The sequence below is a fragment of the Euprymna scolopes genome, chromosome 7, assembly GCF_053919585.1.
Source record: "Euprymna scolopes isolate OS-2025 chromosome 7, ASM5391958v1, whole genome shotgun sequence".
Taxonomy (NCBI): Eukaryota; Metazoa; Mollusca; class Cephalopoda; order Sepiida; family Sepiolidae; genus Euprymna; species Euprymna scolopes.
The window spans coordinates 99,446,773-99,472,093 of NC_136488.1; the positions used below are offsets into that span (position 1 = coordinate 99,446,773).

General features: G+C 37.1%; 1 protein-coding gene and 2 pseudogenes across 3 annotated transcripts in view; all 3 read left to right on the plus strand.

Moving 5' to 3' along the window:
* The window catches only part of LOC145279856 (uncharacterized), a 1,383,997-nt gene that overhangs the window by 722,334 nt on the left and 636,342 nt on the right, over nucleotides 1–25,321 (plus strand). The gene's annotated exons all lie outside the window — the stretch shown is intronic.
* LOC145280545 (U2 spliceosomal RNA) lies at nucleotides 10,025–10,189 on the plus strand (annotated as a pseudogene).
* On the plus strand, nucleotides 10,629–10,764 carry LOC145280586 (U2 spliceosomal RNA; annotated as a pseudogene).

Here is a 25,321-nt window from a genome sequence, read left to right on the forward strand (position 1 = left end):
TTTTAAATAAAAATAATAATGATAATGCCGTTCATCAAATTCTGTCTATGTTTGTTTACAATATAATGTCAGCTGATATTTGGGCTTGATGATGAATGCCCTGGGAAAGTCACTTCTGATTAATGTTTAGTTTAAAAATATGCAAGCGAAGAAATGATTTGCAGTGACTTTAAATGGTACCTCTTCTTTTATTAACAGGAGAAAAATTAAAATAAAATGGTGAGGTACACTTGGGCTTGAACAGTGGATCATTCGATCTGTAGTTGAATATCCAGATTGTAATATATCTGAAGACGGCGAGAGGGGGGGATTAAAAAAATGATTTGCTAAGATTTTACTATTTCCCTTGACCGGTGTAACGTAAAATATTCCCCTGTAAAAATTCTTTTTAACCTTTAGGAGAGAAAAGCTATTTTTAAGATCGGATTTTTTTCGATTTTCAGTACTTGTCAAATGAATTTTCGCACAAAACATATCTAACAACATTGCCAGACATATAAATTAGCTTTGTGTGAAATTGGCACAAGATAGGCTCAGTCGTTTCGGAAACTATGAGGAAGGAACTCACACTCACACACACACACACACACACAGTGACTTTTATATAATGGTATATATAATATCATCTATATATATAAAAGCGAAAATGTATGTATGTACGTGTGTATGTTTGGATGTCTGCTAAAAACTTTCGACAGACGTGACGAAAATTCACAAACTTGGTATCACATCGAAGCTCCATCCTTTGCTCGAAAAATATCGGAAGATTGGCCAAAAATGTTAACTTTTTCACCCCGAAATCGACAATTTTCGACAGGGGGGGTCAACAAAAACGGTCCTCTCGTGACAATGACCGATTCTACGCATGCGTCAGATGACGGCGTTACCTGATTTACTTTAAATTGTTGAAAAAATGAACAAATTTCATGTACGTCGCGTTAGCTCAGTTGGTTAAGGCCTTTGTTCATTATCTAAACGTTTTGGGTTCGAATCGTGGTGTGAGATGTTTTGTTTTTTTCAATGTTTTTAAATTTAAATATTGAACCAGTGTTATTTAAGCCATTTTTCACATAACGTTCGTTTTCTGCTTTTTTTTTTTTTTTTTTTACTTTGCTTATTCTTAGCGACACCCCAAAACACCCGGGTATCCACCGATTTTTTAAATTTTAATATCGAAACAGGCTTATTTAAACCATTTTTCACATGTTCGTTTTTCTGTTTTCATCGTTCGTTTGCCTTACTTTAGATATTTTTGTGTCTTTTTTCCTGCTTAAGTGTTAACGCTGTTTTCTTTTTTTACTTCGCTTATAACAAATATGTCGTCGTCGTTGTAACGCTCGACGACTTCCGGCCGCGCACCTGTCAATTTGGTTCTTAAATAAATTCAAACATCTTCCACGAACTCATTCTGGCTGGCCGATTTTATTTTCAAACTTCGCCTCAGGGCTTCTGGTTCGATACTACCCCCCTCCCCTCGGGTTGTAACACCACACACACCTACGAACACCCGGGCAACACCGGGTACCTGCGCTAGTATATATATATATATATAAGAGGCTTCTTCAGTCATTGACAGACTATGGATACTCACTACATGGGGCCTGCATATGAAATTGTTGTGGCAGGAGGTGCGCAATCTCTAACCACACCTCTCCTGAGGCAGCATTGTTAAATACCAGTGGAAAGTGGAGTATATGTTCAGGACAACTGGAAACAAATGGAGCGGAGAACAAATACAGCGCCTAAAATTCCCATCTAGTACTAAGCTCAACCAGACTCAACATTGCTTAACTTCGGTGATCTGATGAGAACCAGTGTGTTAACACGATTATTCCATACATGTGTGTGTATATATATATATATATATATATATATATATTTACTAGCAAAAGTATCCGTCATTGACTGGGTTCAAAAACAGCCTACAGAAAATAGACTCTGATTTATGAAAGTATGATAGGTTATGAAAAAGAAAGGGTTGTAAAGAGATAGCTTCGAATTTGGGGGTATCAAAACCAAAGCAGAATATGATGAAAGTAAAAATAAAATAGATAAATCCCATAATCTATTATACCATACCTGTTCACACTGAAACACTTATCACAATATTCTGTGGATCTATATTAAAAAACCTTGTTAAACTTTATGGCATATTTCCATTCTATGGAGATCAGGCGTGAACGAACACCCCATAATTTTATTATACCATATTTCTTCAAACTGAAACATAATTATCAAAGTATACTTACGCAGATAGATATGAAAAGTCCTTATTAAAGTTTGTGCCTATTTCCATTCTATGGAGGCCAGGTGTGAACGCAGACCCCACAATTTTACTATGCCATCCCTATTTAAGTTAAAACATACTTATCGAAGTATTATTATGTACATCTATATCAAAAATACTTGTAAACGTTTTTTTTTTAATTTTTAAATTTTTTATTTCCATACTTTGTGGACCAGGTGCGTATGCAGACCCCACAATTTTAATGAATCATCATTATGCCAGATCAAACATACCCATTCCAGTGTCTCGATACATCTTCTATCATTATATGTGATCAGTTTTCTATAATAGTCAACCATATAGGAGCCTATTCGTGACCAGACACACACACAGACATTCAGCTTTATATATATATATATATATATATATATATATATATAATGTCATGCTATCGCTTACATTTATTGCATAACTAGCGAGGGGTACCCGGCGTTGCCCAGGTGTTTGGAGGTGTGTGTGGAAACTCCGGGGGTGGGGTAAAAAAAAGTTAGTATGAGGATCGAACCCGAACCGTTGAGGTAAATTAAAGTGTGAAAAAAAAAATTGTGACGTTAACCATTGCCCCACCACGAGATGCTAACGGAAACACGTTTGAATTTATTTAATTACTTGGATTTGGCAGGTGCCCATTTTAATGAGTTAATGAGGTCAAGTTTGACTGCGGGATAGTATTCCTTTACTACGGAACGCTTTTTTTTTATTTTTATTTTCTCAAGATGTTATAGGAAAAAGACTAACCCACATGCGGCGAGTGACAAATGTTGAATATTTATCTTCCCGAAATCGAGCAAATTAAATAGACAGGCGAGCTTCGTTGTTTACTGTGAGATATTACGATTTATATGTGATATAAAAAGTTTTAAAAAGTTGTGAACTGACCGACCGCTTCTCTGAAAGAAGCCTTTTGTAGACATACAGAAAAAGCGAACACACATACATACATACATTTTCGCTTTTATATTTATAGATAACTAAAAACGAAAGACATGATTCACACAATATCAGAAATTAACCCTGAATGCATCTACGCCTTTATGTACCGTATGTGTACAAAATAGACAGTATGCATATCTAAAAACGAAAAGGTGATATGTAAAAACGTATTTCAAATCTGAATTCAACACAAATGAGATTAAAACAGTTATTTTTGTGTTTGCCTCAATATCTTGATGGTGATGACGATGATAAATAGTCATTATTCAAAAAGTGACATCTATTTTTAACTTTCCTAGATGGCAGGTATTTATCAAGTTGTTTCAGAAATAAATGGTATATAAAAAAAAAAAAATGGAAATAGTCTTCCCTTCGTCTAAACAATTAAACTATATTTTGACCTTGTGTTTCAGAATTTATTTTTAAGGGGAAAATAAAAATACCCATCAAACCACTTCCCAATAAAATTTATGTGCATCGAATTTAGAATTTATGGGTGGAAAGGTAAAGTAATCATTCTCTTTTCTCACAATTCTGTCCTTGGGAGTATGATTTAAAGATAGAACATGGGACTTTGGCATAAGATGTTTCAAACGTCTACAAAATTCAGACATTTTATATCTCGGCAAGAAAAGTAAAAAATTTCGATTGCATGTACAACTAGGTAGCTTTTGCCAACAAGCTATTGCATCGCAAAGTTCAATACTTGGAATATTTGAAACAAAAGTTTTAGATAATAAACATTTCATTCAAAAGTTTGTTGAAAATAGGAGACTAAAGCGTTCATATTTATTCATGTAATTAAATAAAAGTTACTGTGAGATCAAACGTTGCTCTGGATTGAAAGATCAACGGATGTTTCATATCCACCTATTTTTGTTGTCATCGAAATCAGCAAAACCGCCCATTCTTCAATCAAATCAGTTGACTGCTCACACTAGTGGGAGACCTATCGCAGTACACCAGGAGGAAGCTTTAATACCTTCCTGTAGTGACTTAGTCCACAATACATGGTAGTCTATATTGCACTGTAAAGAACCTACTGTTGGTTTTATAAAATTATATATATATATATATATATATATATATATATAATGGCTTGAATTAAAGTTTTAAATGCAAAATTCAAGTAGCATGCTTTAGTTGTGCTCTAAGTAGAAACATTCATTTCGAATACACCCCTGCTATAGCAAAGAACCTACTCTTAATTTTATATGCCTGGTCTTATTGCTAGTACGGTAATAATGGCTTGAATTTAGGTCTAAAATTAAAGAGTCAAATATCAAAGTGCAGTTGTGCTTTGAATATAAACATTCATTTTGAATGCGCCCTGTTGTATAAAGGAACCTACTTCTCAAATGTTCTTGTAATGTTTTGTAAGTTGTTAACTTTGGTCAAAATCGCCTGTTCCTTCTTTCATCGGATTATTTTAATTATCGATACTTATAAAAAACATTCTAATACAAAACCTATCTAAGAACACTGCCAGACACATTAAAGTACCTTTGTGTGAAATTTTATAAACATTAGCCCAGCCGTTTTCGAGTTCATAGGGAACGAACTCACACAAACAAAGTTCGTCTTATATGTAGAGCTAGAGATTTAACATTTTTGTACTTTTTTTTATTTTCTTTACTTTCTTTCTGTTAGCAGCCAAAGATAATAAAACTAATTATACAACAGAAGATTGGAATAGTCGATTATAAACAACAGGGAATATCACCAGTGGTATTAATACTATTTAACCCAGAGCTGGAGAGACAAAAGACAGATAAAAAAAGAGAAAGAGTTGGTCAATAGAAAGATTAATTTCATCATTTTATTTTGTAAAATTTAACTGGCTTTACAAACTCATTTTTCATAATCACAACAGGTTAACCTGTGATTAACAGGTAACTCTATGGTGGGGTTTTCTCTAGTTTCTTATTGAGACACGCGTTGGATCTAAAAATTCTATTTTAAACTCCAGTGCATTCTTTCTTGCTTTGACAAAGTACAAAATCGACTTTACAATCTAGTGAGGCATGATCTCATCCCTTTTCTCCAGTTCTTTTCTTACAGAAGAAACATTGCTAGTCTTTCTCTACTCTGTTTCCTTGCAGATTACAACATGATCATCTTTAAGTTCAACGTCAACAAATACTTTAATAATTAAATTCTGACTACTCCATTTATTGTTTTCAATCCTCTTATATTATTGTTCATCATCCAGCTAACAATCTCATTAATCTTTTTCCTATAATACTTTTTGGTTCTTACTAAATGATGACTCATTAATATAAAAAAAAATCCACAAAATAGCGAATATTTTAACATGTATTTTGTGTGATTAAAACATAGGGGGAAAAAAACTTACAGAAACAAGCGTTTATTAACTCAGCTTTGGTCTAATAATAGATAACCTTTATTCATGGTTATCAGCTCACAATTCATTCGAACGTTAGTTTTTCCCTGGTGGGCGTCGTGAAAGTGCCACCATCTTACATAGCTAGTATTGACAACTGCTGTTTGGAGTTGCTTCAATTAAAATGAATTAGTTGAACTATACATCATCCTGACAAAAAATTGGTCTGGTGGTTTAAGTTAGCTCGTAGATCATCGTAATGATGCCAAGACAAACCTTAGCTTATATGAATACAAGCAGGAACAGATACTTTCTTTGATCATTATCATAAAGTGCAAACTAGCTAACCTGTGAGGCAATATTTTTACAAGCTTCTCACTTAATGAAGATGTGACACTATGCCTTTTAATATGGGTAAAGCCAGCCTCCTCTGGCGAGTACAAAAATAACTGAGAATAAACCCCTTAGCATTTTCCAGTAGTGATACCTCAGTGTTAATTAATCTTCTTTCACCCCATTCAAAGGCAAAGAGAGTGCACCTTCTAGGATCAAGCCAAATCATATCTTGTTCCAACAAGAAGAGGGTCTGACCTCACCTGTGAGTCTCATAATGTTAGAATGACACCAAGGCAAACCTTGGTTTGGATAAACACCCAAAGTAGACACAATCCTTACGAACAACCTGCCAAATGAAGGCCTATAAATTAGGGAACTAATTGTTGCAATGTTTTTGTCATAATTGTATTGGGCATGATCACAAATTTGAACGATTATATTTATAGTCAGAGGTAACAAGAGCGAACTAATCAGGTACCAGAATCGCTATATAAAATCTATTGAATCTCTTTGAATTTTTCAGTCATAGGTTTTTGTCTTGATACAAGAAAGGTGCTACGCTCTGATGACTCTGACTGGATAAATTCCACCATTATTTTCCTGGAGTTCTTTACAATTCAAAGCCTCTCTGACTAGACTGATGCTGTAATTTTCCCTTGCGAAAAGTACATTTAACATTCGCAACTGCATAATTATAGTTATTTCTTTTGTCATCCTTTTTCGATCATTTTTCTATTATTGTAATGTAATGAAGACGCAAGCAGAAAGACCTTTTCATAAGGGTTTATTCAACTGAATTTTACAACGACAAATGCAGCAAGTGGTTAAGAATGCATGTTAATAATATGAAAAAAAGAAAGTAGTCAAATCTATATATCTATAAAAGTGAGCGTGTCTGTGTATCTGTGTGTCTGCGTACATTTCCCTACGCAATAAATCTGTCAATTTTTAGTCTACAGACTCGAAATTTGATATAAAGGTTACTGAGATTTGGGAAAATCGATATGATCGGATTTTGGCCAGAAATTTGGCGATTAAGTGGTCAAAGTTCAACGATTTTACCTTTCAGAACTCTACCAAACTCCTCCGAATATTTTGGGCCTAAACACTTGAAATTTTAGATATAGGTTCCTTGGACATAGATCTAATTTAATAACTTGATTTGAGCCCAAAACAATAAATTTTAAGGGGTCATAATTTAAAAAAAATTGACCTCTGCGGTCTCTTCCAAATTACTCAGACAATTTCTGGTCTAAATATTTGAAATTTTAAATAAAGGGCATTCAGAGATAGGGCAAGCTTTTTCATCAGTTTGGGTCGAAAATTTTTAGTTACCAATATATAAATGTATGTATGTATGTCTGGTTGCATGTCTGCCGTAAACTTTCAATAGAGGCGACGGATTTTACCAAGATCAATATCGTTTTAAAGGTCGACCTTTCATACGACAAATACCGAAAAATTGGCTAAAAACATTAATGCCTTCCCCTTAAACTAAGCCCTTTTCTACAGGGGGGGATCACTTTTTTCGCTGATATTTGTTAAAGTTATCCTCTCCTTTAGATTGTCTAGCCTTAATTTAAAAAAATGTCGCTTCCGGTTTGGCGGTGGTCGTAACAGCATAAACGTTAGGTTTTACCCCGTTCTTTTCCTCCTTTACGGTACGGGTTCGAGTCTGCCTTCCTACTACCACTTTTTTTTTTTTTGCTCAACATACACATCCAAACACCCGGGCAACGCCGGGCGCCCATGTTAGTAAGAAAATAAAGAAAAAGCAAACGGCAAGATCACGTGAAAGGAGATATGCAAATAAAGAGAAAGTCACTTTAATAAGATAATTATAACACTCTTCCCCACTTGAAACAGCGATTATTATTAGAACATTTATAAATCCAGTCACTGAATATAAATCTCAAGACTTGCACCAGGCAGAGATGACATATTTTCGGGGTTCACGTTCCTAGGAGAATCCTGAGATCGATTTGGATCCACGTTCTCAGCAGAATGCTGAGGTCGATCAACCTGACAAATGAAGGCCTATAAATCGGGGAATTAATTGTTGCAATGTTTTTGTCATAATTGTATTGGGTATGATTACAAAGATTTGGACGATTATATTTATAGCCACAAGCGACAAGAGCGAACTAATCAGGTACCAGAATCGCCGTATAAAATCTATTGAATCTCTTTGAATTTTTCAGTCATAGGTTTTTGTCCTTACACGAGAAGATACCTGCTGAGTTTGACTGGGTAAATACTACCATTTTTTACCTAGAATTCTCAACAATTCAAAGCTTTTCTGACCGGATTGATGCTGCTAATTTTTGCCTTGGACAACTACACTTACTATTTGCAATTGGATAAATTTCTTTTATCTACGATACTTATTTCTTTTGTCATTCCTTTTTTTTTGATCATTTTTCTATTACAAAAATGACTTTCTATTCTAAACTAATACTTTTGAACAATACATGTTTCGAAATGTTAAAGTTAGTATGGTATCACCTACTTCGTTGAAAAAAAAAAAAGCGCAACGTTAACATTCCCAAGAAACGTACATTAACTAATAAAGAAGTCTGAAGGAAAGACAAGTGCTTCCATCGTTTGAATATGTTTCTGCATACCTGGAGATCAATAGCCAATTGAGAGCGATCAAGTGAACCATTGAATTAATGAATCCAGAAATACAATATTAGTCTGAAGGAAGAACAAAAAGAATAATGATGATGATGATTGTGGCATCAAATTTGTGCTGATTAAGTACCGAGATAAAAAAAAAAAACGAGATCAAAGAGAAGCCAACAGGCAAAAAAAAAAGGATCAAAGGAAGAATAAAAAAAAAATCTGAAAACGGCGGGAGGGTGGGGTGGGGTGGGGGGGTAATGTATGTCAAGTGCAATTCAGGTTAATAAAGGCCAACATTTGGATTGATTTGAATTTTTGTTTAGTTTGCTCCTTCTTTTGCCATATCAACTGTATTTTTGGGTTAGCAAATGCCAAAGCTGTTTTTTTTTAAAATTGATTAGAACAATACATTTTGTAAAACATTCAATATGGATGACTATTGTAAATAATTATTTGTAAACTAAATTTTTTAGCCGTTAAAAACGGAAAAAAGTTATGGCCCGTTGATTTAGCATGAGTGCTTTATACCAAACTGATGGTTGAATATGGTTAAATTTGTACTAATTTTTACATTAAGTACTAATCACTGTGTATAATACGGATACCATAATACTCAGTTTGCTACACCTTGTCATAACGAAGGTCTATACAAAATTTTCAACCAGATCGGCCTAGCAGTGTCTGAGAAAAAGTGAAACAGATAGACAGACAGATTAATGAAACACAATTTAGATGTATTATTATTCTTTTACTGGTATATGCATCTTCATAAAAGCCTTAAAAACTATAAAATACGACCAGTCTCACTTACTAATTACAAGAATATAAAATCGGTATTTTTTTTATAAAGTTAGGTATGTATACATGTTTATATCATAGATCTTCCCACAGCTGTATTTTGTCAATAGACGCCACCCCTATGAACAACACAGTAATTTTTAATATTATTGAACTAGAGTGCTCAATTACTGACTTTAACTGGGCCAGGTCATCTGTTGGAAGCACACGTCAGCTGCTGCTGACCATGTTTTCACCATGACACTGACAAGATGGTTTCTAAGTGCCATTTGAAGCACTATGCATGATAACAAATATTTGTTCAGCTTCCCTCCTGGATAATCAAATTCTGTTGTTGTTTTTTTTTTTTTTTTGGTGTTTTTAGTCACGTGTAAGCGACTCTATAAGTCACTCCATCGGTCTGTCCGTAACACTTTTGTGCTTAGCCTTTTTGGTTAAGATCAAAGGTCTGTTGTTAATAGATGCTGTTCTTAGCTTTTTAAGCTTTTCTTGGCCTTTTGGCCAGATACTGCAAGCAAAGACCATATGTGGGGGAAAACCCACATATAAGACCTTGGTCAATGTAAGGGAAACCCTTCATACCAATTGTAACTATCCAGCTCCCCTATTCCCCGGGGAGTTGGTCCCCATTTCCCCTTCACTCCTCACATTAAAAATCGGCCTTGTGCCTAATTTGCTCAGTGGGGGGGGGGCAAATAAATACCCTTTTCTTGGCCTTTTGGCCAAGATCAAAGTGTAGTATCTGTTCCGGCAGATACTGCAAGCTATGACTAGCTATGACTAGCAAAGACCAGATGTGGGGGCAACCCCACATGTCTGACCTTTAACCAGCTCCCATTTCCCACCTCTCGGGAGCTGGTCCCACCTTTTTTCCCTTCCCCCTCCCTTCACTCCTCACATTAAAAATCGACCTTGTGCCTAATTTGCTCGGTGGGGGAGCAAATAAATACCATCTGTTCCGGCAGATACTGCAAGCAAGGACCATATGTAGGGGCAGCCCCACATATTAGACCTTGGTCAATGTAGGGGCAACCCTTCATGCCAATTGTTACTATCCGGCTCCCTTACTCCCCTTCACTCCTCACATTAAAAATCGGCCTTGTGCCTTATTTGCTCAGTGGGGGAGTAAATAAATACCAACTCTACATATAAGACTTTGGTCAATGTAGGGGCAACCCTTCATACCAATTGTCTCTATCCAGCTCCTCTACTCCCCTGGGAGCTGGTCCCCATTTCCCCTTCACTCCTCACATTAAAAATCGGCCTTGTGCCTAATTTGCTCGGTGGGGGGAAACAAATAAATACAGCTTTTCTTGGCCTTTTGGCCAAGATTAAAGTGTATTATCTGTTCTTACTACATGCTGTACTTATGTTTGTAACTTTGTGATATAAAGTGGGGATCACTTTTCTGTATTAATTTAATGTAAAATTATCACCCACTTTACAACCAGTCAGTCTCAAAGCCATTCAAGTCATTCTCCAGATCATTCAAGTTGTTTTTGAAGAATTCCAGTTATTTTTTAAGCATTCAAGTCATTCTTAAGGTCATTCAATTCATCCTTACGTTCATTAAAGTCATTTTAAGTCATTTACTTTTTATTTATTTAAGTCATTTCAGCCCATTTTTCAGTCATTTTAGTTTATCTTTAAGAATTTCATGCCAATCCCACATTTACGCATTCATTCATTACAGAAGAGCACATGACTAATGGCCATGAGCCTTATTCAAAGAAATATGGAATATTTCTTTGAATAACTAAAGTTCATATATTTAATTATTCACATATGTATTACAACATCATTGTGATTTTTCATGCTTGATTTTTCTTAATACACGAGCACTCTGCTAATGTTCTATACCAATAGACTTACACACACACACACACACACACACACATATATATATATATATATATATATATATATATATATATATATATATATATATATATATATATTGTTCCCTCCCGTAAAGACCACATGCTCCATTGTTTAGAGTGTTTTAAATCTTATGATGGAAAGTATAAACACTTCTCCAAAATTAAAACTCTGAAGACATTTTGTCGTTGAATCAACAGGTTTATTAACAATGAAGAAGGTAAAAAAGTGGAGGTCTGACGTCGAGGACAGAAAGGTGGAGGCGAATAGCAGTTACACACTCGGGGCTGTCAACCCATAGAAAAGCAAGAAAGACCAGTTCCCGGTGTTGGCGGTAATGGGTCACAAGTTGTCCCCTCCAAAGAAAGGGAAGGGTGAGGGCGATAAAGAAAGACAGTCATGACACTCCCCGCCTGAAATTTAACACGTCACTAAAGCTGTGATGAGGAAATCCCATAATGGCATGGGTCCGACTGTGCTCAATGTTAGGGTATGAGAAGGAGAATTTCTGAAATGGGTCTCAGTAGGTTCCTAGTGCCGTCTTTCCTGGACACCTTTACCTCCACCTTCCTTACAAGCCCATCCGCACTAGGGAAAATACGAGTGACAAGCCCTAGGGGCTATGAGCCTCTTTCTGTCTGATTGTCTTTCAACAGCACTACATCCCCTTCCTTGAGATTACATTCCTTTGAAGTCCATTTTGTCCGTCTTTGGAGTGGGGCTATGTAGGCTTTCCGCCATTTTCCCCAGAATGTCTCTGTCAGGTGTTGGATGTATTTCCACTGGCTTTTTATGAGATCTCTTGGCCCAAATTCAAGTCTATGGATGAAATGTTCTCCTGATTTTTGAGTTAGGAGGGTGGTAGGAGTGAGTATGCAGGAGTCCTTTAGATCTGTAGATACCTCTAGGAGAGGTTTGGCATTCATGATAGAGGTAACCTCTGCGATCAGAGCATATGTTCTTAACTGGACCCTGATAGAGAAAAAACGCCTGAGTGCATTTATGAAACTTGAGGTGCCTAATGATTCGATCACTTCGATATGGACACCTCTGGAACCCATGCATATGAATATCACTGCCCAACGTTTGCTGTTGGCAAAGCCACCCCTTGTTTGGCGTACGGACATTGTCCGGGGGCCAAAAACGTCTAGGCCGATGCTAGTAAAAGGTGGGGGGATCAAGAGGCGATCAGCAGGAAGGTCAGCCATCTTCTGGGTTTGGGTAGTGCCCTGCAGTTTTCGGCACATAATGCAATGGTTGATGGATTTACTTACGCACCTCTTGCCACCAACAATCCAAAATCCAGCTGCGCAAATGTCTCCTTCAGTAAAGAAGCGCCCTTGGTGTTTAATCTGTGCATGGTAGTGTCGCACAAGCAGCAACCCTACATGGTGTTTCCCAGGAATGATGATGGGGTGCTTTTCATCTCTGGTTAAGCGTCCTTCAACTCGCAGAAGGCCACAGTCGTCCAAGAAGGGGCTGAGGCTTTTGAGGGGGCTGTCCTTGGAAAGTTCTCTCTTGTCTCTTATTCGTGTTAGATCCTCGGTAAAAAAAGTCCTCTTGAACGGCTTGGATTACCACGTTCTTTGCCTGCAGAAGCTCTTCAACGGTGCATGCTCATTGGCAATGGTGCCACTTGGTGCACCCATCTTCTGTTGTGTCTCGTGCTCGATGGAAGGTATGAACAATGTGGATGAGGTTGGCTATAACTCTAGTTAGATATAACCAGGTAGAGAAACTTTCAAACACGGGGATACGAGTCGTTGTTTTGTAGAGAAAGTCATAAGCGTGAACACCTGTGGCCGAATTTCGGTGTCTGAATTAGGTTCAACCAAGCTGTAGTCAGTCAATCCAGATAAAGTTTCGTTTGCAGAAGAAAGAAATGTTGGGCCGTGTATCCAGCTGCTCTTTTTTAGGTGTGAGGCAGGCACCAACTGAGTGCCAAGATCAGCAGCGTTCTGGTCAGTAGATACATGTCTCCACTGTTTTGAATTGCAAATTTTGCGTATGCATAACACGCGGTTACTTACATATACGTGGAATCGTCTGGTCTTGTTATAAATGTATCTGAGGACCACTCTACTATCTGTGTAATAGACGGTAGAGTCAAACTGAAGGTCTACCTCGGAGAAGATCAGTTCTCTTAGCTCAGCTGCTAAAACAGCCGCACAAAGTTCTATCCTTGGTATGGAACATTCTGGACGAGAAGCAAGCTTTGCCTTTCCCAAGATGAAGCCAGTTTGGGTGTTACCTTCGAAGTCAATGGTTTTAAGGTAAGCAACTGCTGCTATAGCCTTCGTGGACGCATCAGAAAAAATGTGCAACTCCCTATGTCCTACTTTGGATGGCGGTGTTCCTGTGAGAATCCTAGGGATGAAGACATCATTTAGAGCTTTCAAGGAGTCTCTTCACAAAGGGTTCGTACATTTCTTGATGTAGAAGGGCGTCCCATTCAGTGTTCTGGTCCATCAACTCCCTTAGAATAAATTTACCTCGGATGATGACAGGGGCAGCAAATCCCAGACGGTCATATAAGCTATTGAGTGTTGACAGGACGCCTCTGCGGGTGAAGGGTCTTTCCATCACGGGCACCTTAAATGCAAACATGTCCTTCTCGATGTCCCACTCGAGACCGAGACTGCACTGTCTAGGCAGTTTGTCTCCACTCAAATCAAAATTCTGCAAGTCATTTGCGTGGTCCATGGGTGGGAAGGCAGCCATGACATTTTTACTGTTGGAGGCGATCTTGTGTAGCCTCACGTTGGATTGCGCTAAAATGTCTTGTGTTTTTTTTAGTAAGGAGATAGCTTCTTCCTCAGTGGAGAAGGATTTCAGGCAATCATTGATGTAAAAGTTTCGACTGACGAGCTGTTCCACCACTGGATCAGAGTTAGACTGGTTCTTCACTGTTTGTCTAAGGCAGTAGATAGCTATGGCTGGGGATGAGCTGTTTCCAAAGATATGTACTCTCATTCGATATTCTGTGATTTCCTTGTTGGGGTCATTATCTTGGTACCAGAGAAATCTCAGGTAGTTCCTGTGCTTCTTTTCACTAGAAAGCAGTGAAACATCTGTTCAATATCTGCCATAATTGTGAATGGCTCCATTCGGAAACGGCTAAGAACTCCAATCACTGTGTCTTTGAGATCAAGTCCACTGATCAGAACGTCATTGAGGGATATTCCGTTGTGTTTGGTGCTAGAATCAAAGACCACTCGAATCTTTTCCAGCTTTTTTGGATGATACACAGGAAAAATGGGCAGATACCAGCACTCTTCATTAGCCTTAAGCGGAGGAGCCTTCTCGGCATGGCCATTTTCAAACAACTTCTCCATGAAGGAGAAGAAGTTTCCTTGTATCCGGTTTCTTTCTGAGGTTGCAGATCAGTGTAGCAAGCCATCTTTCTGTCCTGTTCTGTGGAAGGCGCATCTTGGGTTCTTGAAAGGCAATGGAGCAACCCAATTGTGACTGCTGTCTCTTTAGATTTGTTGTTCCATGATGTTGAGAAAGGCAGTAACCTCGATGGAAGGGGCTACCTTTTCGTCATCCTTGGTCCATTGGAAAATATTGTGACCCAAGTGTCCTTCTTTGTTGTGGGAAGACTTATAATTCCAATCTTCTTTGTAGATTTCCTTAACTTGAAGTGTGTTTGTGCAGGGCTCAAAAAGTGTGGGTCGTCCTCCTTCGCTGATGAATGTGTGAAGAGTGCTTATTGTGGGAGGTTTGTGAGTCTTTTGTAAACAGACGTTACCCACTACGACCCAACCAAGGTCCAATTTCTGTGTGTAAGGTGCATCGTGGGGGCCATTGATTTGCCTACGAACCTTGTGCACCCTTATGATGTTGCATCCTAATAGAAGCAATATTGGAGTCTCTGGTTCCAAGGAAGGGATGAGATGGGTTATTCTTCTTAGGTGTGGGTGATGAAGGGCTGTCTCAGGGGTAGGAATGTTAGCCCTGTCGTCCGGTATTTCATCACATTCGATGAGGTTGGGGAGTGGAAGGCGTACTTCTCCATTGACAGATCTCACTTGGAACCCACTTACTCTCCTTCCAGTAGTTTGCACTACTCCAGCACATGTTTTCAAGGAATACAGGAGATTAGGGCTGTTCTCTTGAAATGTCTCGAAAAAGTCTGAATGCGCCAGGGACCTGTTGCTCTGTTCATCCAGAATGCCATACATCTTTTTTGCCTTATCTAGCCTTCCTGTTGGATGAACATAGACGAGGCTGATTTTAGAGCACCATCTTCCAGAAAGGTTGCCACCACAAATCTGTGTGCACTGTGATAGCACCCTGGTATGTGGCTGGGGGTTCTTCTCCCTACTGTGCTTCTTATCGGACTCTTGTATTGTGGTCCAAGGTGGTGGCTCTGGGTGAAGGGCAGTGTAGTGCCCTGGCTGTTGCACATGTCACATGTCATGTCTGTCCTGCAGTGCCTTGCCTTGTGTTCTGTGGACAGACAGCATTTGAAACAGATTTCTCTGTCCTGGATGAAAGCTTCTTGCTCCTTCAAAGGCTTCTCTCGAAAGGCATGGCATTCCAATAGAGAGTGGGGAGCTCTGTGTAGAGGGCAGAAGCAAGCAAAGTCCTTTTGATGTTTGTAGTCGGATGATGTTGGGGAGATCTCGGTCCTATTTACGGATACTGCCCTCATCCTGTTTTCGTTTGAAAGGAGTCGGCTCACTACTGAGTCGGTCTTGAAACTTGGGTCATATCTGCCTGTTGCTGAATGAACCCCACAAAGACTTGAAAGGGGGGGGGAAGGAAACCTGGTGTTGGTTTTTATATTTGGATCCAACAGACAGCCATTTTCTCTGTAGTGAGGAAGGTAGCTTGGCTACCAAGGGTTGGAGTCCTCGGGCAGCATCCAGGACGGCTAGGCCGCAAAGGTTCCCATCTTCTCTTGCTGACTGGAGCTCCTCCAGGAAATCTCCATACTCTCTTAATTTCGAGAGGTCTCGTCTCATCAGCCTGTGAAAGTCTTCCACACGTTCGAGAAGTGCCTCCTCAATGACTTTAGGAGCACCATAATACTCCTCAAGTCGTTCCCATATTTTTGACAAGAGTTGTTTATATGCACTGCCCTTATTCTCTTAGCGTAGCTGCTGGATTCCTTGCCCAGCCACTTTATCTTCATTAGGAGTGAGACCAAGTTCCTTTATAATGTGCCAGAATGACTGTCTCCACACTCAGTAGTCTCCTGGCTTATCACTATACTGAATTAACCCAGTAGTGAGGAGCTCGCATCGAGTGAAAAGCTTCACTAGGTCAGAGGAGTGCTGACAAACGTCCCTTGTTCCATCGATTAAACCGTAGTTCACTTCAGGATATGATGTGGGTGAGTGATAACTTATAATTCGGGCTGCTGTTTGCATAGGTTTGTCTGAGCTCTCTGGCCTATGAGTGGGAAGCTGGTTTCCATGTTCGAGCCGACCGATTTCTTCATTAAGAGGTGGGTGGGATTCAGTCATCTCTCATTTCGGTTGATTTGCCTGGTCAGCTAGGTATTCGCTAACCCGTATGTTAGGGTCAGCAGGAATACAGTCGAGTTTTGAGCTGGACCGTTCATTTAGCTCATCGGCAGCTTCCTTCAGAGCCTCTGCTTCAGTCACAGCAGCAGTTGTCTTCTTTTCAAGCTGTAGTTTCTCCAATTCCATTTTTATTTTTAACTCTCTTTCTGCAAAGAAGAATCATGTTTTGGCTGCCTCGACTTTAGTTTGGGCAGCAGCAGCAGCTGCAGAGATGACGGCAGATGCTCTATTTGAAGACCGTGAGTTGTGGGATGAGTGAGACTGGTGGGATTTGTAAGACCGGTTGGATTTGCTGTCCGCCATGCTTGAGAAGATTAGGGGCTGTGCCTCGCCTGGGTACACCTTAGTAGTTCTAAGAGAGAGTGATATAGCTGCTGTCGTAAGTGGTGTAAATAGACTGTTCTTCCCCGGGGGGGGGGGGCTTCATGAGAAACTATGCTACTAGGCTAGTATTCCTTGTAGTGTTGAGGAGGTAAAAAGTTCTGGAGCTTGCTACCATCCTACTCGGTCGACTCCGTAAAGATCACATGCTCCATTGTTTAGAGTGTTTTAAATCTTATGATGGAAAGTATAAACACTTCTCCAAAATTAAAACTCTGAAGACATTTTGTCGTCGAATCAACAGGTTTATTAACAATGAAGAAGGTAAAAAAGTGGAGGTCTGACGTCGAGGACAGAAAGGTGGAGGCGAATAGCAGTTACACACTCGAGGCTGTCAACCCATAGAAAAGCGAGAGGCCAGTTAGCGGTGAAGGGTCACAAGTTGTCCCCTCCAAAGAAAGAGAAGGGTGAGGGCGATAAAGAAAGACCGAGTCATGACACACACACACACACACATATATATATATATATATATATATATATATATATATATATATATATATATCTTCTTCTATAATATAAAGTTGAATGTCTGTGTGTGTGTGTGTGTGTGTGGTCACGAATAGGCTCCTATATAGTTGACTATTTTAATAAACTGATTACATATAATGATAGATGTATCGAGACACAGGAATGGGTATGTTTGATCTGGCAGAACGGTGGTTCATTAAAATTGTGAGGTCTGCGTTCGCACTTGGTCAACAAAGTATGGAAATAAAAAATTTAAAAATTAAAAAAAAACGTTTACAAGTGTTTTTGATATAGATGTAGATAATAATACTTTGATACGTATGTTTTAACTTAAATAGGGATGGTATGATAAAATTGTGGGGGTCTGCGTTTGCGCCTGCCCTCCATAGAATGGAAATATACACAAACTTTAATAAAGACTTTTCATATCTATCTGTGTAAGTATATTTTGATAATTATGTTTCAGTTTGAAGAAATATGGTATAATAAAATTATGGTGTGTTCGTTCGCACCTGACCTCCAGAGAATGAAAATATGTCACAAAGTTTAACAAGATTTTTTAATATAGATCCACAGAATATTGGGATCAGTGTTTCAGTGTGAACAGGTATGGTATAATAAATTATTGGGTTTATCTATTTTATTTTTATTTTCATCATATTTTGCTTTGGTTTTGCTACCCCCAAATTCGAAGCTATCTCTTTACAACCCTTTCTTTTTCATAACCAGAGTCCATTTTCTGTAGGCTGTTTTTGAACCCAGTCGACGACGGGTAATTTTGCTAGTATATATATATATATATATATAGAGAGAGAGAGAGAGTGATAGTGCTTCGTTATTAAGAAAAATTCCAAAAATAAGAAAGAGTTATTCATATATATTACAGAAGATCAGAAGAACATCGGTACCGTTGAGTTCAAATCCAGACAATGGAGAATTATGCTTAATATTCTATACCAGACCCTCTTCAACCTCTGTTCATGTCTGTCTTCCTGGAAAACCTCTGGTTTATTTGGATTTGAAACTGACGATACTAATGCCATCCTGATACAAAAGAATCGGAATCAGTAATTGGATTCAAAGCGGGAATTTAGAAACGAATAAAAAAATTTCATCATAATCGGAAAAAGAAAAATTTTGGAATTGTCTCATCATTAATATACTTCCCTACTTATATATAAAAGACAGTTTGTGTGTGTGTGTGCATGTGTCTGAGTTCATTCCCTATGGACTCCAAAACGATTGGGCCGATTTAAAAAAAAAAATTGATACAAAGGTACGTTATGTATCCGGGAATGTTCTGAGATAGGTTTTGTATTGGAATGTCTCCGATAAATATCGAAAATCAATAATTAAAAAAAATCCCATTAAAGAAGGAGCAGGCAATTGTGACTAAAGTTAAAACTCTTATACAGCCTAGCATCACAAGTGCAGCCGAGAATTTTTATCATCGCACAAGCAGGAGAGCCTAGCACAGAAAATTAACAAAGGTAGGTTCTTTAATAAGACAGGGATGTGTTCGAAAAGAATGTTTTTATTTAGAGCACAACTGAGCCATGGTACTTGATTTTTACTTTTTAAACTTCAAGCCATTATATAAAATAATTTTATAAAATCAACAGTGCAATGTACACTACAATGTATTGTGAACAAAGTTATTACAGGGAGGCATTTGAAGCTTCATTAATAGATTTGATGGAAAAATGGGCCATTTCACTGATTTTGATGAAAATAAAAGAATTGGAAGTATAGAACATTCATTGATCCTTATTGATTTCAGGCAATGTTTGGTCTCACTGCTAGTACATATATATATATATATATATGTGCGCACGTGTTCAACATATTTGCCACTCAGACAATGTAAATCAACTAGTTTCCAATACAGAAGAAAGCAAAAGAAGAAAAACAAGATGGAAGTGGAATACGATTTCGACTGATGACACAGATTCAGTCTCCTAATAATTGTGATCCTTGCTGGTTCTCTACAGAAAATGGGGGCGGGGAGCTGATCAATATTCCAAACCAAATCGACCTTACCATTCATTCCTGGCCCTACGCCAATTCCCATCGCTGATGACCTTTGCTCTAAGGAATTTCCATACTGGAATCCTTCCTCTCTCGCATTTCCAAGCAATCATCTTGATATTATTGTGACACCTGTCCTAAAGGCAGCATGTGGTACTCTGGCTTTCTTCCCAGGAACAATTACATAGACCTAGTTTCTTCGTAAACCGTTCGCTTCCTACACTCGATCAATCTCTATGAATTACCCATGAATATTTTCACAAAATTTATTCTTTTCTAAATCAAACAAATATAGATTATACCAACGCTCGGTTTCAAACATTTATCCAATTTATACATAGTTGCTTTGTTTTACAGCATATCTTGATTTTCATCACAAGAGGCATAACAGTAGTGCAAAACTGTTCCGTTCCAGGAATCAACCTTACTAGTTCTGAGACTAATACAATATATATATATATAAATATATATATATATATATATATATATTTAAAGTGATGATTGTGTAGTTCCAACGAGAGAAAAAAATATATATATTTAAAAGAGTGTAGCCATCAACAATTGTGTGTTTTTCAGCCTTTTATCATATTTTTATTTAAAAATATTTTTATAACGCGTTTCAAGCTTTGTTTTGCTATCTTCTGATATTTTCGTAAAGTTTTTTTTTAAAATGAGAGTTTGAAATGTTACTTTTACATCTGCTGATACTAAATGTCATATATATATATATATATATATATATATATATATATATATATATATATAGTGGAACGATAAATTTGTTGCTCTAAAGAAAACAACACTTCAGTTTTATTTTAAAACTTTTATTGAAAAAAAAAATCAATTCAGGTAACTTGATTATGTACTACAGCTGACATTTATTCAATGTAGCTGCCTTCAGCCTCAATCACAGCCTCGATACCTGTCCAGAACTGGGAGTATGCCTTTTCCACAAGTACCAGTGAATACTTGGCAGATGATAACGATCAAGCTATCTTTGGTGCTGTAGGAAGTTATGTTGGTGATGTTCTCGACGTATGACAAAACGAAGTAGCCCAGCGGGTTCGGGTTGTGGGAGGAGAGAGGGCAATGAGAGAAGGGTACAAAGTAATAGCACTCCTTCTGAAGCCAAGCTTGGGTCTCTTTGGACTTGTGACCCGGCGCCAATTCCTGCTGGCACACCAAAGTTCTGCTAGCGGCTACTAGATTGCATTAGTGGATCACCACACTCTTCAACACATCCAGGTACACTTTGGTGTTGACTTTCAAGCTGACTTCGAAGATGTGAGATAGCATCATGTGGCCCTCACTTGAAACCACACCAAAGAGCATAACCGTGGCCAGAAACTTTGTTGAGCTGTGGCCTCAAAAGCGTTGAGCCATCCGAATTTACATTTTGAGGATGCTGGAAATGGTCCTGTTGTCATAACTTCGATTGGTAGAGAGCATGAGTTGTACAGCGGCGCATCTCCGATCTTGCTCGTTAAACACATATCTATATATCTATAAAAGTGAACGTGTCTGTGTGTGTGTGTGTCTGTCTGTCTGTGTACATTTCCCTACGCAATATCTCTGTCAGTTTTTAGTCTACAGACTCGAAATTTGATATACAGGTTACTGAGATTTGGAAAAATCTTTCTGATAGGTTTTTGGCCAAACATTTGGCTGTTAAGGAGTCAAAGTTCAGCGATTTGACCTTTGGGAACTCTACCAAACTTCTCTGCCAATTTTGGGTCTAAACACCTGAAATATTAGATATCGGTTCCTTAGATATGGATCTAATTTAATAACTTAATTTGAGCCCAAAATAATAAATGTTAAGTGGTCAGAATAGGGTTCAAAGTTTAAAAAAATTTACCGTTTTTTTTTTGTTTTTTGTTCAGCATACACCTCCAAACACCTGGGCAACGCCGGGAACCCATGCTAGTATATCTATATATTTATAGAAGTGAACATGTCTGTGTGTGTGTGCGTGTGTGTGTGTACATTTCCCTAGGAAATAACTCTGTCAATTTTCAGTCTACAGACTCGAAATTTGATATACAGGGTACTGAGATGTGGGAAAATCTTTGTAATCCGTTTTCGGCCAGAGATTTGGCTGTTAACGGGTCAGAGTTCAAACTCATCCGCCAATTTTGGGTCTAAACACTTAAAATTTTAGATATAGGTTCCTCGGACATGGATCTAACTTAATAACTTGATTTGAGCCCAAAACAATAAATGTTAATTAAGGAGTCATAATAGGGGTCAAATTTTAAAATCGGTCTCTACCTAATTACTCAGACAATTTCTGGTGTAAACATTTGAAATTTTAAATAAAGAGTATTCAGAGATAGGGCAAGCTTTGTAATTGTTTTGGATCGAAAATTTTTAGTTACCAATATATAAATGTATGTATGTATGTTTGCATGTCTGCCTAAAACTTTCGACAGAGGCGACGGATGTTACCAAGATCAGTATCGTTGTGACGTTCGACCTTTCAGACGACAAATATCGAAAAATTGGCTAAAAACATTAATATCTTCACCTTCAACTGGGCACTTTTCTACAGGGGGGGTCGCTTTTTTCGCCGATATTTTTTAAAGTCCGTCTCTCTTTTCGATTGTCTAGCCTTAATTTAAATATAAGTCGCTTCTGGTTTGGCAGTGGTCGTAATAGAAACACGTCAGGGTTTTTTCCCCTGTTCTTTTCCTCCTGTGCCGTATGGGTTCGAGCTTGCCTTCCTACTACCACTTTTATTTTTTTTTTGCTCACCATACACATCCGAACACCCTGGCAACGCCGGGCTGAAATGCTAGTATATATATATATATATATATATATATATATATATATATATATATATATATATATATATATATATATAAATGATTTCGTCTGTTTGTGTGCAAAATGGTTTCTATCAAACTACTTCGTCAAATTTTGGTCCACAGACTTGAAATTGATATAAAGGGGATTCGGACCAGTGGAACAAATTCAATTTGGTTTTTAGCCAGTAAAAATAGCAATTCTTTGTTTTGTATTTCTTTTGGAGTAATTTTCTGAAGCTTAAAAACTGAATACTTTTACAATGGAAACAGTTTTGAAGACGGTCAAGATATTCATGCGGCAGCCATTCTTTCAAAGTGGACATAAATAAATTTATTTTATTTATACACGCATACCTCTTTTCCTACCACATTTGTAGATGGGATGTACTCTTTTACTGTTACGAATGACCGAAATAACTTAATACTTTTTCTCAGTCTCTCACGAAAACCGTTTTAATCTAATAACATGAAATCGTTAGTTTTAATTGAGTTGTAGGCACAGAATTTAACATAGATATAAATAAGGGGCACTATATGAAATATGTATAATAGAAAAGAGAAGATAAAATTTATTAGCTACGAAGAAAAGAACATCATGAAAAGGAACAAGTGAAAAAGACTAGGATATTAAATTAACAGTGTACATCTACGTCATTGTCACTGATGGATTAGTATTGGTTTTTATGGTCTTGTGAAATTAAAAGAAGAAAAGATATTCTTAAAAGACAGTCATTTCATCTTGACGTTGAACAATGAAAATATTATTTTAAACTTCAGTGTGACAGACCAACGAAAAATAACATTTCAAACTCTAGGTTGACAGACTAACAAACATAATATTTCAAACTCCAGGGTGACAGACTTATGAAAATAATATTTCAAACTCCGGGGTAACAGACTAACGAAAAAATATTTCAGACTGCATTGTGACAGACTTATGAAAATAATATTTCAAATGTCAGGTTGACAGATTGACGAAAATAATATTTCAAACTCTAGGGTGACAGACTTATGAAAATGATATTTCAAACTCTAGGGTGACAGACTTATGAAAATGATATTTCAAACTCCAGGGTGACAGATTTATGAAAATAATATTTCAAACTCCAGGGTGACAGATTTATAAAAATAATATTTCAAACTCCAGGGTGACAGATTTATAAAAATAATATTTCAAACTCCCGGGTGATAGACTAACGAAAAAAACATTTCAAACTGCATTGTGACAGACTTATGAAAATAATATTTCAAACGTCAGGTTTACAGATTGACGAAAATAATATTTCAAACTCTAGGCAGGCAGACTAATGAAATTAACATTTACAATTATAACAGAGAAATTAAATTTATATAACGAATTTCAATATGACAGACCAAGGAAAATGGCATTTCACATCTCAGTTTTACTAATCAACGAATATTTTATTTTGAATATCGCTGCGATAGACTGACGGAAGTTGTATTTAAAATTACAATATGACAGATAAATTAAAACACGATTTTAGACTAAAGTAACAGACTGTTCCCTGATTAGACGCATTTAAAATAAATGTATTCAATCTAGGAATTTAGAGAATATTTTTAACTTAAGTGTGACAGACTAATGAGAGATTAACGCAAATTATATTTCCGAGTTAAGTATGAGAGACGAACGAAAATTATATTTCTAACAAACATGACAGATTAAAAAATCTAATATTTTCGACTTAAGTGAAAATGATATTTCTGGTTTAAGTATGACAAACTGCCACTTATCTCTTGTCTCTTATAGGGGTGTATTCTTTCAGTCTACATATTTAGGGATTAACATTTAATTTCAAACTGTAATATGACAAACCAACTGACGGACGGAGTTTCTCATATGTAAGAACGCATCTAACAAAAACATTTGATTTTCTAAATTAAATTCCTGCAATTTCGGAAGTGTTTAGATGAGACTTGATAATTTTTACTATTTTTATTATTCAAACGACCATTTTCATCTTACTTGTTATTTTCATAATATTTCAGTCGATGTAACTTCCGATCTTCTTCAGGTTGTGAGAATAACATCCAAGATGAGGAGAATAGTCTGAATTATTCAAATAATACAAATTCTTGTAGGGTTGAGATAAAACGGTACCTTAAAATCAAGTTTCTCAGCACTGATTTTCATAAAGTTATTTATCGGAAAGATTCTTTGAATAATTCCAACACTTCTTTAATTTAAGAAATATGTTTCTGGTGTTCTTCAAGTCTTTGTCCAAATTCTAATTGAAGTTGGCATTATCTTCAAAGTTTCTCCCGCAGGATTTTCTTTAACCAAGAATGTCTGACTCTGATATTATTCCAATTTTGCCGAAAGTATTTGAAATTCCAATAGAAAACCTTATGTAAGGCCTAAAAGAACCATTTTCAGCCAGGACTTGTTTCACCGAGTTCACTGGATACCAGATGACTCACCTGTCTACATTGGGTAATAGATTATAACAGTTATTGGTGCTATTGTAGAAGAGGCATCAAGAGAATTTCAGTACTTATGGAGATTCCTGAGTCATAACAGACATAGCTATACAAACAGCCAGTGAAAAGAACAAACTTATTCCTTTTTTTTTTTTTTGTTTTTTTTGCAAACAATTTATTTTAAATAATTTTCCTTAATTGCCCAGAAGATGGTAATATTTTGAATTAATTATTTTGTTTTTCCATTGTTCATTTCCCTACACCCCCACCCCGAAGGAAAACTGCGAATGCAGACAGAAGGCCAATAGATTATTTTTTATAAATTTCATTTATTTATTATTTTTCTGTTATTTTTTTTAAGTGATCCGTTTGAACTTGACTTAGAGTTAGTGGTACGATGCCAGTGCGTTTTTTTTGTTGAGGAAGGAACATTGCAAATACAGGATGGAACATG